The sequence below is a fragment of the Xiphophorus maculatus genome, chromosome 16 (genome assembly GCF_002775205.1).
Source record: "Xiphophorus maculatus strain JP 163 A chromosome 16, X_maculatus-5.0-male, whole genome shotgun sequence".
Taxonomy (NCBI): Eukaryota; Metazoa; Chordata; class Actinopteri; order Cyprinodontiformes; family Poeciliidae; genus Xiphophorus; species Xiphophorus maculatus.
In genome coordinates this window covers 2424032-2442738 of record NC_036458.1, presented here as the reverse complement: position 1 = coordinate 2442738, position 18707 = coordinate 2424032, and the positions used below count along the sequence as shown (strand labels likewise).

At 36.3% G+C, this 18707-nt stretch overlaps 1 protein-coding gene across 7 annotated transcripts in view; it reads left to right on the top strand.

Annotated features, from left to right (window-relative positions):
- The window catches only part of LOC102237105 (RNA binding fox-1 homolog 3), a 538118-nt gene that overhangs the window by 63675 nt on the left and 455736 nt on the right, over window positions 1–18707 (top strand). For all 7 annotated transcript variants that reach the window (XM_005803185.2, XM_023348371.1, XM_005803183.2 and 4 more), the window contains one exon: window positions 1725–1838. The gene's annotated coding sequence lies outside the window, so the exon portion shown is untranslated. The remainder of the gene's footprint in view (window positions 1–1724; window positions 1839–18707) is intronic.

Below are 18707 nucleotides of genomic sequence, written 5' to 3'. Positions count from 1 at the left end.
TCTGTAAAATTAGCTATAAACCGGCTCCCTTAGAATCCAAAACAGAAGGAAAGTGGGTTTTTAATAAGGGTGGTGCACCATGCCATCATAACACCTAACATGTTTTTGTGTGAAAAAGGCAAACAATGCAGGAAGCTTTAATTTTATGAACAAATGTTTGTTGGTTATTTCTCAAACATCAGTCCACCTTCTGATGTTTCCATGTTGAATTTGTTCCTTGTTTTAGTTCAAAGAGCTCTTTTATTGAAATATTCCCAACGCAGTTTGCTGTGAGTTTAACTCTATATGTTAATTACAGGTGTGTTGACATCGTGTCTCTTTGTGCGAACTTATCTTCGTGCCCCACAGCTCCCTCCAGTCCTACCCGAACGCCACTCTGTCTTCAGCAGAGAGCATATTAGTCTCCATGGAAACCCATTTTTACCAATACTTCATTGGCGCCAAATGACCCTGTGCCGTTACTTAGCTTCTCGCTGCTTTGTGTGGACGTGTTTTCTTTTGGAGATTAAACGTTCCAAGGCAAATTGAGGTCTTGCTGGTTTTTATCGCCTGGATATTGAATAAGCATATGTGGGAAAATACCAGAACGAGGAACAGCAACACTCAGAATAAAAGCAGATTGATGTGTTCATGCGCTTCTTGGGGGCCAAGGGATAACGAGAAGTATAATGCCAGAGGAACTGCACAATTTTATCAGGTGGAAGCAGCATGTGGAAGTTAGTGGCACAAGTAATTGGCTGTTAGGTGATATTTTACAAAAAGAATAATCTTGGGTCTGTAGTACAACATGTCATAAAGCAAAATGTTTCTTCAAATTAGTTATCAGACATTGAAGGTGCAAATTGTACAGACACATGGTTACAGTTGTGCCTCATACTCTTTCTTCTTCTGCATTTTGCTTGAGTTTATGTAAAATAAATCTCATTTATTCCCCAATTAGCATTTGTATTGAGTTGTCACCAATAAAGTATTCTGGAGCAACATGTAGAGTTTTGCTGGATGATAAATTGTCCTAGAAGTTATTGTGATAAATGATAATATTGTTGTTTTGAGACAATTTTAAAGTAATATAATGGTAATGACATAATATTACAAGATGATTTAACATGAGAACGGGAAGACATTTTAAATAACCAAACTAAATAAACAAAACAACAAATAAAATAAATTATGAAGTCTTTGTAAACAAAGGGGTAGTTGAGACCAAAAAAATGAAAACTTTAGTCATCCAGTGTTTAGTAGAACGAGAAATGATAAATCATAGAAATGGAAATTATTGAGCTTGTTTTATTTTTTCAACATGACTTGTAAAACAACAAACCGTTGGCACCAAACGGCAGCAGACCTGAAGAAAGTCCAGTGTCCCGTTTGTTGCTATTTGCCCTTTTAGCATGAATATTAATATTGGTTTTCAACTCGAAGCTTCAATTTATGGACAAAAGTAATTAAATGCTGCATAGCGGTAAAGTTTAGAACCATTTATGTCAGTTTTATAGTCCTCTGTGCATAATTTATTGTTGGTAAAATGGAATATTTCAAAATGTACTTTTTTCATCACCTGTTGTCTTTACAGGGGGGATTCTAACCTCTTTCCCCCCCAATAATCACAACTATAACCATGTTTGACTTCCTGTTGCTTTTACAGGCGTGTTGTATTGAAGAATATTTGTTTTGCGGTTCCTTATGGAATATTTACGCTCTTTCCTTTCCCAAAATGTCTGCAGATAATTGCTTGGAAAGAATCACCCAGGAAGGTCAGCCAAGACTCCTGCTGTAGGTGCCAAAGTGAGATCTCCAGGACTACAATTACTCTGGCTGCAGAGCAAAGTGAATGACAGGTAGGAAATAATTCATATGAATCACCTGCTGTATTATGAATAGCCACCTGCCGAGAGGACATATCGCGGTCAGTTATCCGCAGAATTGCTTCTCAATTGCCCTTTTTTGTCATTTGTTGGTAATTGCCTTATTCTCTTGATAATATGATGAAATTAACCTCAGAACATTCCCTCCTTATGACATTTATGAGACAAGGTTGAAGTTGACGTCGTGGCAGTCACGAAATTATATTTAGATTATTGGACTCTGATGCCGCTTGGCTTCTTGTTTGATGTCGACACTTTAGATTGGTTCTCCTCGCTGCCACTCATAAGTCACACTCTCCATTTTAACAAAACATACAACATTCAAGCCGAACGAAGGACATCCTTTGAAGAAACTCAGGATCACTCACATGCATTTTCTATTTGGGGTACATCTGACCTTGTAGTGAACAGACATAAAAGGCTGTCAGTCAAACCATCACGCCGTCTTTGTTTCCGTGTGATTGTCATTCTCTAGAGGAGTCGAGCAGTTACAGACTTAAATCTAGCGATTCTGTGCTCCTGGCAAAATGCTTGTCTGTCCTTCTTTCTACCAAACTCAGCAACTGCCTCAGGGTAAGGTGGAAAGAAGGTGAAAACAAAAAAAAAGGAAAAAGTTGGGGAATGGATGTTTGAGCCGTCAGAGAATGTAATCAAGGCTAGCAGATTGTTGAATAGTTCAGTTTTTTTTTTTTCTGGATCAGTTCGATGTAACATGCCGACCTTCAAAAGATTTTCCTGTCCAACTTGTAACAATGAATGTTTGCAGTTTAGAGTCAAATGGAGAGTAAATATCTGAGTTTCTCTGAAAACCCATGCACTGGAATGATACTGTAGCTTCCAAGCAACATGGCTTCTCTTTAAAAATGAAACAAAACCAGATGGAAAGTCAACTCTGCAGAGAGGCGCTTCAGGTTTTAAAGAAACGAGACCGGGGGACATGTTCAGGTACGCAGCGATCACACATCTTTAAGCTCCCTGGAAAAGTTTAGTTTTGGACTCCAGGAAGTGGGGTGGCTTTCGTTCAGGCTGTGGATGAAAGTGGAGCAGATTTTTATCTTTTTGGGTTGGTCATGGTGTCTCACATGCTTTTTCTGAATCTGACAGTATTCTAGCCCAGAGTGTTAAAAGGAATCTGGACTTTTATATGAACCCGTTTCAGCCTGATGTCAGACATTTTCCTGCTGGAGAGCAAAAAGCTGCTCTCTGATGATGACTACCATTGGTGTTAGCTAAGTTCTCATTATACTCACTAAATCATAAATGGACGACTGCTATATAAAAGAAAAAGGGATGAAATTCTTTGCTACTGATTGTCACTTTACAACCAGATAATAAGGTCAGGAAAAGTTTTATTAACGAAAACATTTGCCAGGAAGATGGAAGTAGGTCAGCTATGCTAGCTTGACTTTGATAACCTTAACATGTAGATATGGTGTGGAATTTGGTGTTCTTTGGTTCAGTTACAAAATAAAAAAAGCGAACAACACACCACTGACAGATTATCAGTGGAGCAGGTGTTTAAATTAGCTAATCTAACACTGCTTTGGTAGCTTAGCTAAAGCAGCGGTCGCTAATCTACCACAGTGATTCCTTATTAATAATCGCAAAATAAACATTAAACCTTAAAACATAAAACTGTAATGGACTGAATTTTCTGTTCTTTCTGTTGAAAATGTTTGAGTGTTTTTTGGTGCTGAATCCTAAAACATGTAGTGGCATTGTTGTTGCTACGGCAACAAATCTGTGTGTAGCGTAGCCTACACAGGAAGCGAGGAAAAAGCGGTTTTGAGTTGTTCTTTGATGGGTTTTCTGATTTCTTGTACTCAACTCAGTCAAGATTGGGTAAAATCATTATATTTAGCTCACAATACGGGGAGATTTAAACACTCCAAATGGCAAGCAAATCAAATTTCAAATCACAGGCATTTTCTTGTTTTAATGAAGTCAAACTAAAGAAAATCTAATCCATTTGACCAAAGTCGTCTTGCTGAAGTTGTTAATGTTGCCAGATATGCAGCTGAGAAATGGAGGTGTTTGAACCGGTAGTGCCTTTTGTATTTGATCTAATTTTAAAGATAACTGCTGTTGGTTGTGCTTTAAGCAACATCAATTTTAAACAGTGGAGAATCTTCAGGTGGCTCCTCTGTCAAACTTTTACCAGAACAGTTGAGAAATAATCTAGAACTGTCTGGTTTCAAGTGAAAAACAGATGCTAATGGTAAAATTATGTGGAATATAGGAGACATAGAATAAATATCTGTGATATTAACATTTTTAACTGAGTACGATCCTTTATTAGGAGTGCTACATGGGTAATATATGCAAACATAAATTACAATAATTAGTCCAATAATGTACATTTTCACACTTTTCCCACAAGTCATTATAGTCTCATTAGCTAATTTTACTCCCTCTACAAACCGTTGTCCATTTTGTTGATTACATTAATTTTTATGTACAGTCATACAAGCGCTCTTTTGCTAATTATATAAGGAAGCAGCTGTTCTAATTTAACAATATTCCTGCTTATCACTGCTTCGCTTTCAATGCTAAATTAATTTCTACAGTTGCACATTTACTTTATACTGTCATCATAATGGAGAACTTCTGGTAGCTGTAGAAATGTTTGTTTCAATGAATACTTTAATTTAAGTCATTTATTTAATTTATAAAGGTAATTTCTAAGCAGATTTGCATTTATTTTGGTCATTATTAATTATTATTATTAAAGATCTGAAGAAGTAAAAGTATATTGGTTCTTCCTAATGTATCAAAATGTTTGCACTGGGTATATTTTCTTTGACCAGAGTCTGATTGGTGTTCAAAATAGTGACTTCCTCAGTTTTTTCCCCTCTGCATTAGAAATATGGCTATATGACTTCAAGAAAATAATGCAATATTAGCTTTGATTAACCCATATTTTCCTGATTTGTCTTTCCTTACCACGTCCCCTCCAGACTCTTTGATCTCTGCCATTAAGGACAGTTGGCAGAATGCATCATTGATATGCAGAGTGTGAATACAGGACACGTAAAATATGGTTTGCTGCCAATTACTGCATCCAAACAGTCTGCTGCATACATTGATATTGCGATTCAAAATAGGACTCGGCTCTAATTAAATGTTTTAAAACAAAGAATTCCCATTTGCAATCCATAACTGCATCATAAAACAGCTGATGCAATGTTTTGATTCATAAAAGGGAACAAGCTTTTGATTCCTTTTATTTTCTCTTAGGAATGGCATATTTTATTATTCCTACACAAGAAAAAATATAGATCTGCTGATACGATTTCTGATCGGTGCCTTGCCAGATATAAGTTCTTAACTTTGATTAAAAAGTCTTGTTGTTGCTCTTTACTGGCGAGGAATGCTTTTCATTTCAACACATTGATTAGACGGTTGGAAAAATCAGTTTGGATGAAGTAAGTGTTTTTCTACTATAAAATAGAAAAGTATAACCTTTGTCCTTTTGAAACTTGTTTTAAAAATTGGTTATAAAATTGTTAATATCCCAAAACATGCTGCACTTGTTGCAGTAATCAAGTTAGAAATGATTTTGTTTCTATAGCTGCACATAAATGCATGTTAATTAATTCAGCCTCTATTTAAAGTCAGGATGTGTCTCTGTGTGAAATCCTCATAATGAGAGAAATATCTGGTCTAAAATGATCAAATAACACTACCTGCTAAAACCTGCTAAAACAGCTGGAAGAAAAGAAGTGTGAAATTAAAGGGTGAAAAGAAGTGAAAGATGATTCTGTTCTGCTTGTTCTTCCAGGTGTCCAGAAAGTAAAAATACATTTAATAAGTTTGGTGCCTTTTTAAAAATGGCCTTATAATTAGAATGTGACCAGTCAGGGTCCAACGGTGAGAAAAAGGAAGAAGTTTAAAGTTTCTTTGTACATTAAAAGTTGGCAGAAAGAATTTGGCTCTTTTATTTTTCTTAGAGAAAGACTTCATACTCAGACTTGCAATAATAAGTCGTTTATTTTTCAGCTTCTTTTAGACACGTTTTAGTCGTTTCCAAGCCAAATCTCAAAGCTTTGAGTCTCGAGTCTTTCGCTCCAAAGTCTAATCTGATGGCAAAATCTATGAATGCTGAACTCAAAATATTTGTAGGATCACTGTATATTCAACTGTATACGCCCAATTCATGTGTTTTTAGAGCTATTCTTAATATTTAAGAGGTGAAAAAAACAGTTCATACATCAAATTAATGGCATTTATGCACTTGATTGCATAAATGTAAGTAAACTTAATAGTTTTTATAAAATCATGTTTATGGAATGAAATAGAGGTGCAAAAATAAATGTATTCTATAGAGAAAAACAATTCCTAGTCCTGGGATTTCTGAATAAATTGAAAATGCTCAAAAATCCATCGTCCACCGTATATATTTTGAATAATTCTTCAATGTTTTTTTTATTTAAGAAAAAGCCATGTGGCTAAGCTAACCTAATGCTGGACAAAGCTAACCTGAAAATGGACAAACCTATTTTTGTTTAAATATAAACTGTTGTAATTTAAAACAGCATGGAACCTTGTAGGATTGTTTTAAATAAATGTTATATTTGTTTACACTGTCTGTTCCTCTCGTCAGTCTCATAATTTGGGCAGAATCTGTAGACCGTTTGAATAGAAAAATTGGTTTCTGAAATGAATCGGATCGCTAGACACGGAAAGATTCTCATCTCTATTTTTGGAGTAATTGAAGTTTTTGTCATCCCACACTATAAAAAAAGAACAGTTAAAAACCCCAAGTTAATGGGATTTTTGCACATTACTGCAGTATGTAAATTTGACCAGAGCTTTTATCAACTCACTTGATGCGTCGATGCTCTTACAAATAACCTATTTATTAAATGAAATGAAACAAATACATGACTTGATAGTAGAAATATTCTGTTAAACTGTAAACTTTAATCCTCAGTGTTGTAGTTTAATCAAAGCCACTTGTTATGTGAGTCTTGTGGACGCAGCAGAAGGGGATATGTTTGTCGGCTGCCACACCCTATGCATTTCCATTTTCAATTATACATGTCTGCAATTGGAAATTAACACGGGGAACGTCATAAAATGCTTGATAACGGAGCTAATGCAATTACATTGGAGTGATTAAAAAAGGTTGAATAGGTGATCTATTACATTGATCTTAAATGCATTCAGATTTAATTTAATTTAGCAGTACTATAATGCTGTAGTTAAAATATGTCCTATTAGTGTTTGGAGCCTGTATGTATAACGATTAATTACTGAATAATTGTTCATGCATTTCAACACTGGCAAGCTCTGAAGGGTGATTTATTTTCTTCAGTGGCTGTACAGAGATAGGGCTTAATTACAGTGGATAGCCTTATCTCCCCTCTCTAATCCGCTCTTTGGAGTCTCTGCGTTCACGCCATCTAGTCGTCGATATCATCACACTGTTGGCAGAGCCAGACGCAGAAAGCAATCCCCAATTTCTCTGTCACATTAAGGCTTATTCATGAAGTCTTCAGCGTGAACCTGACTTAAGAACTCCAAAGTGGGAGGAAAGAGGAGCCACCGAGTGCTGGAAACCTCTCTGCTCGCTCTGACAGCCCGAGGTCAGCCAGCCTGGCACATTACCCACTTGTGCTGTTTTTGTCAGCTGGATGGATTGAAAAATGTGTGGTCAAATCTGATCAGATAATGGGCTGAGCTCCTTGCCAGGAGCAATTTGTTGCAGATATTCTCGTGCTAATGTTGGCAATTTGACTGTTTACCTCCTCACGGCGGGTTACAGAACCGCATACCTCTGCAGCTCACAGCGGCGTTGACCAAATGCTCGCAAGATAAGCTGCTATTAACCCGGAGTCCGTGGACACAAATGTCTGTTTTGACATTTAGCCGATCGCTGGTTTTGCTTGATGATTCAACAGCCATGGCAGATCTTTATCAGGGAGACGGAGAGTTTAATTATTCCTACTCAATGGATCATTTCCAGCACGCTAACGCTTGCATATATTAATACGACTTTGGATAAATAAGAAGTTGGCAGCCTAAGCATGGTACGTTTTCAAGGTGCCAAGACGGGTTTGGGATCTTATCTGAGAAACATCACATTCATAATAAGCAGCAGTATGTTCTATGTTATGGATTTATGACGTAATATGTTCCAGATTTAATGTAGTAAACATGTTCAAGGTGTTGCAAGACAGACTGGGACTAGAATTTATACCTAAATTTGTTTCAATAAATAATTGCCTAATGAAATTTTATATTGAAATTAGCCTTGACTTGGCAGCACCAAACAAATATTTAACATTTTATATTAACAACACTACAGAAGAAATAACTGAATTCCAAAATGAATTCATTTAATTTCTCCTTCTTAATGACCATAGTTAAAAATAAATATTTTTTAAATTAATTCAGACTACAATTTACCTTTTTAAGGGTTTTCCTTCCACCATGCTGGTATAAAAACACGACAACTTTTCATTTCTGCTGCCAAAGCAAAAACTCCAGCATCAAAAAATAAAAAGTTTCTACTTTGCAACTTTTCGCTGAAGACGAGGAAAGAGAGACTTTTGTCATCTGGATGCAGCCAGCCTGCCAAAAGAAGTTCAAGGAGCCGGCTGACAATCTCCAGTCTGAGTTTATGTTTAAGGTAAACATAAAAATAAGATTAAAAATTAGATAAAAATTTAAATGGATGAAAACACTGATGGTAGGTAATAATAAACAGTCAGATATAAAAGAACAAGCAGTTTGGCTGAATGGTTTAAATATGTATTAACTGTACGACAATAAATCACACTGTTTATAAACCCTGCTTTAATCACTAGTTAGTGGTCAGTAATGCCATTTAAAGTTCACAAACCTCAAGTGGTTTAAAAAAGCATATTGTAATCATTAGAGCAGAAAAATTAGGATATCATTTTGTAGGAATAAAGAGTTGCCCTCCATGGAAATTCTGAATACTACAAGTGCAGAATCAAACATTTACTGGAAGAAATGTTTCTTTTTTTAAGAATAAGATGGAATGACATCCCAACTAGCCCAACAACCTTCAGTGGTTTTAACAAAAACTAAGCCATCTAAGTAGGAGCAGGTAACATCCGGTTGAAAAAACAAAAGATGTTCTAAAAGATATTCTGAAAATGTTTTCCTCATGAGTATGTTATCTTAAAGCTTTTGTGCCTAGCGTTGATGAGTCCACATAAGAAGAGTGACAAATTAATCACACCAGTGTAATCTCCAAATTCCCAAACTATCAGGTAATCTAAGGCTACATACACACAGGTCCTTTTTAGTCCGCTGTGATCAAACTCCAGTCCATTTGCCTAGGAAGTCTGGTTCTTTTTGGGAGGTGTGAATGTGTAATCAAACTCTGAAGTGGACCAGAAAAAGTGAATTAGGCCTGAGTGAACTCTGGTGCGGTTTGAATTCATATGTGAATGCTAAGTGGACCGGAGACTGCTCCAAAAGCAGGAAGTGGACTACAGCGCAGGGCATTCTGGGTAAATACAACCAAAATGAACCACAGCAGCTGAAAATGTAACAAATGTTGCAACTATAGTCGCCTATGAAAGCGAGTCTACCACTCTCTCAGGTGTGAGAACACACCAAGATGTGCCGAAATGCCCCCAGTCTGCAGGGACACCTCCCACTGACTGGGGTGTGAAGGGTCAGGAATTTTCTGCAAAATCCAACCTTTGATGGGTAGTTTTGTAGAAAACCATCAAACAATCCAACGGTGACGTAAGACAGGACTGGGACAATCCTTCCCAGTGTCCTTGTTTACTGGAGTATTGAAGGCAGAGCAGGAAATACTCAATATGCTGATATTGAGGCAGCTGACAGGAGAGCCTGGATGTTCTCCTGTTCATTTTATTGGCTGAGTGAGCTGCTGTTTGTCAGGCTGGCAGACATTACACCATGTGAACAGTTTGGGCGTCCTAAATGTCGACATATGCCTCGTCTTGAGCAAGCGAAGAGAGAAATGTCAAACCAAATGCAGCGACAAATTCATTCTGAAATCGCCTCTCAGGCTCATTGACGGCTCTACCTGAAAGTGACACAACTTCCTGCGTAAAGAGACAAGTAAGCCAACTAATTAGAGCGGAGATCCAACACAAATGTTTAATGAAGAGATAATATATTACCACACAGTCCTGGAATAATAAGACTACTTTGTCATTTGTCTTTTTGTCTTGAGTGATTTTCCCTCTTGCACTTTAAAAGTATCGACTCGCTTATAGAAGTTTCAGCCTAAGTTTTAATAAGTTTTCTTTTTACTTGCTATTCCTTGCATGCATTAATGATGAAGTACTCTTGGTTTTCATTTAGTTATAGAAGATTAATCCATTTTAAGGCACATTAAGCTCATTTACTGCCCTTGGCTTCCCTGCATCCACTGAAGATTATTCTATTAAGCTACCAAGGCAATATTTGTTTTCTATTTTTTATAATGTAATAAATTAAAGAAAACACAATGATCACATTTTTGTTCTTACACATTTAAAACCTTACATCTTTCCTAAACTTCAGTAATAAATGAAAGCTAAAACATAACCCAATTTAGGCTTTTATTCAAAATTTATAAAAAGTATGGACATCATTAAAAGCAATTGTTAAATGCATTTTTAAAGGGTATGATGTGACATTTTGTCTTTTTTAAAAATGAGAATTAAAAATGGTAATTGTTCCAGTAATGGAATATATAATGTCCATGAGTCTGGGGCCATTTATTACAATAGTTAGGTTGGTTCTTTGACTGTGATTGGTTTCCACATTTAAAGAGTGGAAAAGTAATCTACAAGACTATTTACAAAAAAAAGAAGTAATTAATAAAATGTATTTTTATATTATAGAAAGCTTGGTTAAAGGGACTGCGACAGACTGGCGACCTGTCCAGGGTGACCCCGCCTCTTGCCCGGAACGTTAGCTGGAGATGGACACCAGCATCCCACTTAGAGTATACAGAAAATGGATGGACAGATGGATGTTTAGAGGGAATGGAAATTTTCTCATGCTACTAGTAGTTAAAATAACCAAAAGCTTTATGATTTTCTGAATAAGAATGAAAATACTTATCAAGTTTGGCTTTCCAGACTGTTAGGCATCTTTTTCTCATCTTTTATTGAATTCCTTTAAAATATTTAATAATTTCTTGCTCTTTGAGATTTTTATTGTCGACTTTATGTTCTTAAACAGGGTGTATTTAGATGATTTCTTATTCTGCTTGTTGGGTATTAGTCAGAGTGGGGTGCGAACAAAACATATGGATCAATCACAATTAATTCCTAACTTGACACCAGGATGGAGTTTACTTTCACCAGGTTGGTTTGGTAAGTTTGTCTCGTAATGAATTAGATCACCAATTAAAAAACCTATTTTGTATTTAATTTGTAGTACATCTTACTTATTTGGATGTGGATACACACCTCAACTGCATACGAAGGAAGTAATTTATTAATTTGATTGAGGTGTGGTAGAGCAGTGACACATTTAAAAGTTGCAGGGCAACTTTTAAAATGTGCGCAAAATTTTGTTGATATTTCACTTATGTCGAAGAAGCACAATTTTGCAATTGAAAAACACAATTAAAATCACACTTGAATAAGTTTGTTCATGTGATAAGTCATTAAAAACAGACCGCGACATCATCCTTTTACCACTTCCTATCGTCCTATTTGTTGTTTCTGCCTGTAGTAACATCCAGTTGTTGATCATGTGTTTAAATTTCAGATTTACAAAATACACAAATTTCAATTTGACTTTCAAAATTATCCATTAAGCACATTTATTTTCATAATTCCAATTTGTACAATTGTACAGTCAATGGAAACATAACTTATGAGACGTCCTGTATATTCTGACTTACTTTCATTCATTCTTCTTACTGATCGTACCACTCACGATGCCACCACTGTTGATGGTTGCTCAACTTTATCATCAGTTTTATTGTACCAATCCTCCATGTTTTGAACATTTTCACTCCTCTCCCACTCTAATTATAGGGTTTTCCCCCCGTTTCGCCTTTTACTTCCCTGAAACACAATCAATATTCAAAATCCGTCTGCTGATTTCCTTCTAACTGGATACTATATGCCACCACCTGACGTTACAGTGATGGTAATAGCACTGTCAGCTTTGACAATGTGGAGAAAGCAATACCATCATTTCCCATATTCACTTTTGAAAATCTCATTTTGCTTTCATCTCTTCGCTAACACAGAGCTGTCAACATGTAATTCAATGAGTGTCACAACTGCTCTTGAACGTTTCCTTCATCTCTTCCACCAACTGTGCTCATACTAACCAGACTGACTTAACTTCTGTTGTGTTTAAATCACTTTAGGCCTTTTTCTCTGGTGATTGTTCTAATGCAGTACCTCATGTTATCTTTGTGTTTTTATAGGATCTCTGTTTGTGGGGAACATATGATCTGAAGCTGAATGTGCAGCTATTGTAAAAGCCACCTTGATTCAAAGTTGTGAGGCTGTCAGGATGGAGGAAATTGAAACCAGTCGGTCTTTCAGGCGTTGTAGGAACACTGCCGTCTGCTTCCAAACATAAAAGCCTCTCCATTTGTTCTGTTTGTCCTCTGCAAAGTGGGTTTTCAGCCAAGGTCATTCCATTGTTTGGCTTGAAGTATCTCTTTTATGGATGACTCTTGTGAGAGTCTGTATTTTTCTTATTGTCAACAAATCCCATAAAAAGTCCAATAACTATCAAACATTTTCTGTGGGCTTGGATATTTCTTTCCTCCCTCCAAGCTTCAGTTCTGTCCAAAAATTTCAAATGTTAAAGTGAAAATCAAATCAATTTAGCATTTGAATGCAATTGTTTTTCATTAATGTTCAGAAATTATTATTATTATTAAGGAATATTAAAGATATTCCAACTAATTTTCTGCTAACTGTGCAGCTCTTCTGTCCCAGTTTGAAGTTTTCTTACATATGAAACCTCAGAAATACTGTTTCAACTCAGACCTTTGTAGTTGCCTTTTTGTAAGTTAAATCTTCTGAATTTTTTGCCGTACAAACCTTTTCGCCACTTTTCTGTGACATAAAAAGTGCTGTCATTCTGCCCTGCATGTTTTGAGGAAATATGTCAAATTTTAGTCCAAATGGGTTCAGATAAGCTATAATGATTTATTCTGCACCAGTAGGTGGCGTTGGTGTCAACAAACTAGAATAAATGGGTCCAACGTTTCTATCTGAATGATGTTTCAGTTTTTCATGTCTTTCCAGTCTTTCCAGTCATCTCTGTCATTTCCAGAGTGTGTGCAAAGGGTCTATACTGTGGGGAAATGTTCATGAGAGAAAAATCGTTATAAATAAGCTTTAAACCAGATCATTTTAGGACTAAAATGGTTTTACTGCAAAGAAGTTGATGTGTCCTATGTAAGAAAAACTCAAAATCAAACTTGTACAGGCCATGTGGTTTAATGCAATACATTTCACCATTAACATTCAAATGCATCGTTCTACAGACTCATTAATGTAAATGTCACTGAATTAAAACTATTGTACAATTCACAATAATCAAAGTGGTAATGAATTTTTTTTAAATTAGTGACGTAATACTATCTACATTATGTGAACTTATTATCGGTAATTGTTTTATTGATTCTGATGATTAATTGGACATGAAGCTCATATGAAGTGCTTTGGAGTTCTCTGGACTTGATAAAGTGTTACACAAGTACAGACTAACATTTGTTCCTCGTTTCAGAAACGTCTTGTAATTTTTTTGGTTTTGGATGCATTTATTATTCCCTTAGTAATTCAGGGTTTTACCACATTTCTGTTTGCTTAGAAATGTAGAATAAAAGATGCTTTTCACATGTAGGTATTAAACATTTGTTTTTGTACATAGCCGTTCAAATTATAGCAGAAACTATAAAATGAAAAAAATAAATAAATAAATTTTCCAGAGCATGGGAAAATAAAATAAATTAAAGCATTCAGTCCACCTTTTGTTCTATAATAAGCATCAGCCTGTCTGTTTTATCCGTTTCCATGTTTGAATGTTTTTCTCTGGATCTTTCCTGGATTTTTCCACAGATTCTGTCGAATCATTTCCAAACAAAAGGAAGATCCCTGTTTTCCTGCTGTACTAGTGACAGGAATTATCTGCCGTGGTGCTCCTGGTGTTGTTGGCTCTTCTCACGATAAGACGTGTGAACAACACTCCAGTTGTTTCCAAGCAGGTCGACACCGTCATTTTCATCAGCACTCTTGTTCAGGTGCTGTTCCTTTGGGCTCGCTGATTTCAGGGCTTATCTTGTTAAGAGCCCCCCCCCTGCACACACACGCGCACACTTCTCGCTTTGCCACAGATCTCAGAGGCTGTCAGGGACTCTCAGCCCCGCACATTCACAACTATTATTGGTGATTGTGGAATGACACTAATTAAAGTCATTGATGTTTAAAATCAAGCGTCCCGCTTGTTTTGTCACAAAAGCTGGCGGAGCCGGTGAGCCGGTCCCGTTGTGCGGTTATCATGTCATTTGTTTTCAAGCCTGGTGGAGGAACGAGCGCATGTGAGTCACTTCATTAAAAACAACACCTTCAGCTCCGCTTGAGATTTTTACATTTCAATTTCAGCTTTAATTTGCTGTTGAAGAGTGTGATACTCAAACCCAGAGTCTACATTTAATTTCAGTTTCTAATACAAGAACGACTCTTAATAAGCATCTTCCATGTTTAACTGGCTCTAGTGACTAAATTCATGTTTACTTAAAAAAAAGAGCTGTTGGTTACAAAATGTTTACACTGTGTATTGAAGCAATAAAAAAAACCTTTTAGTTTAGCCAAGCAGTTTAAATCTGAGCAAAAACAAAAAATACAAAAGCAATTATTTTGTATCTTTTCTGCTTTTGAATATAAAACCCACTTATATTTCCGTTGCTTTTTTGGTTTGTCTGCTCTGTCTTCTCAGTCGGCCATGACAGATGACTGTTCACATTCAGCCAGGTTCTGAATCTGCCGTTTTCCTCTTCACTGTCGCCACATGCATGGTCGGTATGAGAGATTGCTGCAAATTCAACAAGGGAATGAAAGTGACTAAATGCAATCTGTTGGGTTTCCATAGAGAGAAAACTTTCTAACCAAACTGAATATCAAACTTAACTTGATTCATTGTTGATTGGTCAATTGGAACATATGTATGAATGATTTAACTGAATTTAATTTTTACCTTTTTGCATTGGCGATATACGTAAACTGAATTGAATTGGACCTGAAACCAAACACTGTTTTCTTTCCTTTACTGTAATCTTTAAAGCTGCTGTTTATCTTTTTGTGTATTTATTTGAACAATGGCTGAATTAAAAAACATGCTCTACGATACTCATTTGGGTCAAAACAATTAAACAGTGAGCCTTTGTCGTCTCCCCAGTGGCCACAGCAGTCCTGCTGACGCGGCCGTTCAGCTGCTCCCAAATCCTGCAGCAGCTTCCCTGAACAATTATGGCTGCTGGTCAAAACAGGGAGTCTGTGCTTGAAGCATCTCTGAATACTTTTTTTTTTACCTTCATTTATAAGAAAACCAAAGTTTCACACACTACAAACAAAATCTATGTGAATATCTTTGAATCAGTTTCTACAGTTTCTAACTTTTGCTGCACTTTTCCTGATATTTGAAACTGATCAGTGGATAAACCAGCCACCACAGGCCACTGGCATCCCCTCTGACCTGTCCAGCCTGGAGATTTATAATCAGAAGCCTGTTGGGTCTCATAAGTTTAGAGTAATTTGACAGTGTTGCCAGAGAAGCTGCTGTGTCAGGTATTTTTGGTTTGCAGAGGGAGGACAAGCTGGAACAAGTTTTCACATTTAATCGGGTGCAGGAGGGCACATAATGGTCTCGGTTCGGTTGGGATGAGTTTGGCAGTTGGTCATCAGGAAACTGCACAAGTTTCTGCAAACTAGAGGTTTGATGTTCCCACATATTTATCTTCATTGCCCTTTTCTGTTTATGCTTTTAATAAACAAAAACGGCTCAGAGCTCATGTCAACAAGTCTTTGTTATATTTTTGCACATAAATGTTGTTGCAACATTTCTTCCAAGATATTAACTCAAAAGTTTATAGATAATAAGATGTAACAAACTTTTTTTTTGGCTCAGAAATTGAGCCTCGGTATCAAGGAAAATACAGTTTCCAAACAAGACTATCTTCAAAATGTATTTCCAGCAAAGTAAAGTTAATGTTTGTGCAACTGTAGTAGACTAAAAATCAGCAAACCAATTTCGGAAATATTTCCTGAAAGCTTTGAGTTAGTAGTTTGAAAAATATAAAATACCTTTTGGTTTGGAAATTAGCTGGAAACAAGCGCCGGAGGATTTTAAAGCCCTTAAAGTTGCCCTAATATATTATTTATTAAAAAAGTTTCCAAAGAAAACAGGTTTGAAATAAACCTGACTTAAAAAGACTTTCAACATTAGCTTTTACCGTAGCACTAAGGCTCTTTCCACTGCATATTAATGAACAGTAAGGTATATTTAGTGATGAAATGTGTTTCAAGTTGCAGAATTTATCTATTTGTGGTTGACTGTAGTCCACAATGTGTTTCTAGCCTTTATTAGAGATATAGCTAGCTATAAAAACATAACTGGGCTCAAAGTAAAGAATACGATAGTCTATCTGCTCTAGAGGACTTCTGGGATAGAAATTCACCTTGCAAAATGTAGATTTCTGTCAGTTTCCCACCTTACCATGGTTCAAAATTGTTTTAAATTATTAAAATTATTATTATCACATCATTTGTGTCTAACCTTTACCCAGAGCATTGCTTGTGATAGTATTCTCATCTTCAATACTTTCCACTAAAGATTTCTGTCTGCTTTGAACACAAAGAGCAGCAGCATGTCTGTCTTTATGCATCAGTTACTTTCTTTTTATTTTATTTTTTTTACACACAGTTAAATTCTTGAGGTTTCTGTTTGCTTGGCTTCCTTTTTTCTATAACTAAAGCTAACATGCTCAAGTTTTAGTTGTTTGACTTGCATGATTCACAGATTGTCTGTTTTTATTCAATCATTCCCTTAATGTTAACATTCTTAAGAGTCTTTACTGTCAGATTTTTGAAGGACATGAGGAACAAAGCACAAAGTAAGTGAGTTTTAGTTTCAGCATGCATCAGTCCCTCTGCAGATCCTAAAATAGGTGCTTTAAACACATCACTATCATCCTGTTTGAGGGATTTTTCCCCTACACACATACCATTGTTATTTTCTAATAACCTAAAATTACCACATGACACCTCAACTATTATTTAAAGGGGATATATTCCTGCATACTGTTGACCTTAAGTACCTTAAATAAATGTGACTTTTAAGCTCTGCACCACGCTGCTAAAGGTGAAAGGGTTTAGATTTGGAAGTAAGTGCTTTTTAAACCCTAAATGTCAAATGACTGAGCCAGCGGAGCCTGAAAGTCTTTCTCTTTAAAGCTGCATTTATGAAGAGTTTTTATTCTGATTCAAGGTGAAGATCTTATTTCCCCTTTTTCTGTCTTCAACAGAATACAGATGGAAAACAAAACCAGATCAGGAAAATTAACAGATAAGAATAATTATGGTTGTAAAATGAATGGTGGCTAAAAAGCTTTATTTGACCAGAGCTTGAATGTGGGTTATATTCAGACATTTTACTTTTTTCTAATTAGATGGCTGAAGAACTGGGTCAGTCTCTGGTCCAGTACTTGACTGGTTTGAATCCAAACTAAATAACAGGGACTTCTTCATGTCAATAGGCGACTTTTCATTGGAGCGGACAAAAGTCTCATATGGAGTACCCCAAGGTTCCATCTTTGGACCCCCATCTTGTTTAATATGTATAAACAATAAAAACAGTTAGCAATCAAGCACCGAATAGATGCTTAGAACAAATCAATGTGTGAAGGTGGCATAACTTTAGAACAGAAACAAAACTGAAGCTTTGTGCTGACTCTTGATTATTTATCTTTACATCCAGTTATTACAGCTACACTTCAGAGACACAAAGAGACAATTACAAAGTCCAGCTTCTATCACCTGAAGAACATTTCTAGGATTAAGTCAGGGTCACTTATTCATTTATTTACTTCATTATTTTGTCAAAATCTCTTTTCACTTTGACATTAAAGAGTTTTTATTAATTTCTGTCATAAAAGCCAATTTTTATTGATCATGATTAATTTGCAAAAGCACTAAAAAGGGTAAAACACCCCAGGGGGTGACTTGTTTTCAAAATCACTGTATGAGCTTCACTTACCCAGTGAAGGGATTTGTTTATTAGTATTGCTTATTCCCATTTTCTCCACCAAGTCAGTTCTGAGGACCTTCAGATGTCAACAGTGAAGAAATAATGTTTTAGTGAGATTTAAAAAAAAAAAAAAAAAAACTTTTTCTAATTAAAAGTTATTGTTGAAAAGGAGATTCACCTCTGGCTGTTTTGCTTTAAGAAATAAAATTGGAGTTTTCCTGAGTCTGATGACCCGTTTCCGGGTCTACTCTTTGGTAGAACCACTGCTGTAAATGCAATAATGAGTGGCCTTTATTCACTCAGCTCTGTTTGGTCTGTAGATGTCGCTTCTCCGTCCCTCTGAGGTCGATCAGCTGTGGCCGTGTACAGACATGATGTACGCAGGATTTCACTTTCTTCTCCTGTTTTTGTCCTGGACCACCCAATTTTTCGAGGTGGTCAGAGGGTCGGTCATCTCACTTGAGGAGTGAGTATTGCTCAGTTTGGGACGTCGTGGTTCACTGATTAGATTTAATAGATTTTTCAGCAACAATGGAACTTGTTTCTGTTGCGAGGCAGCGAGGCAGAGCAGAACGGGGTCCATTACCATTCAGTTTCCTACAGTAAACAAGTAAAAGA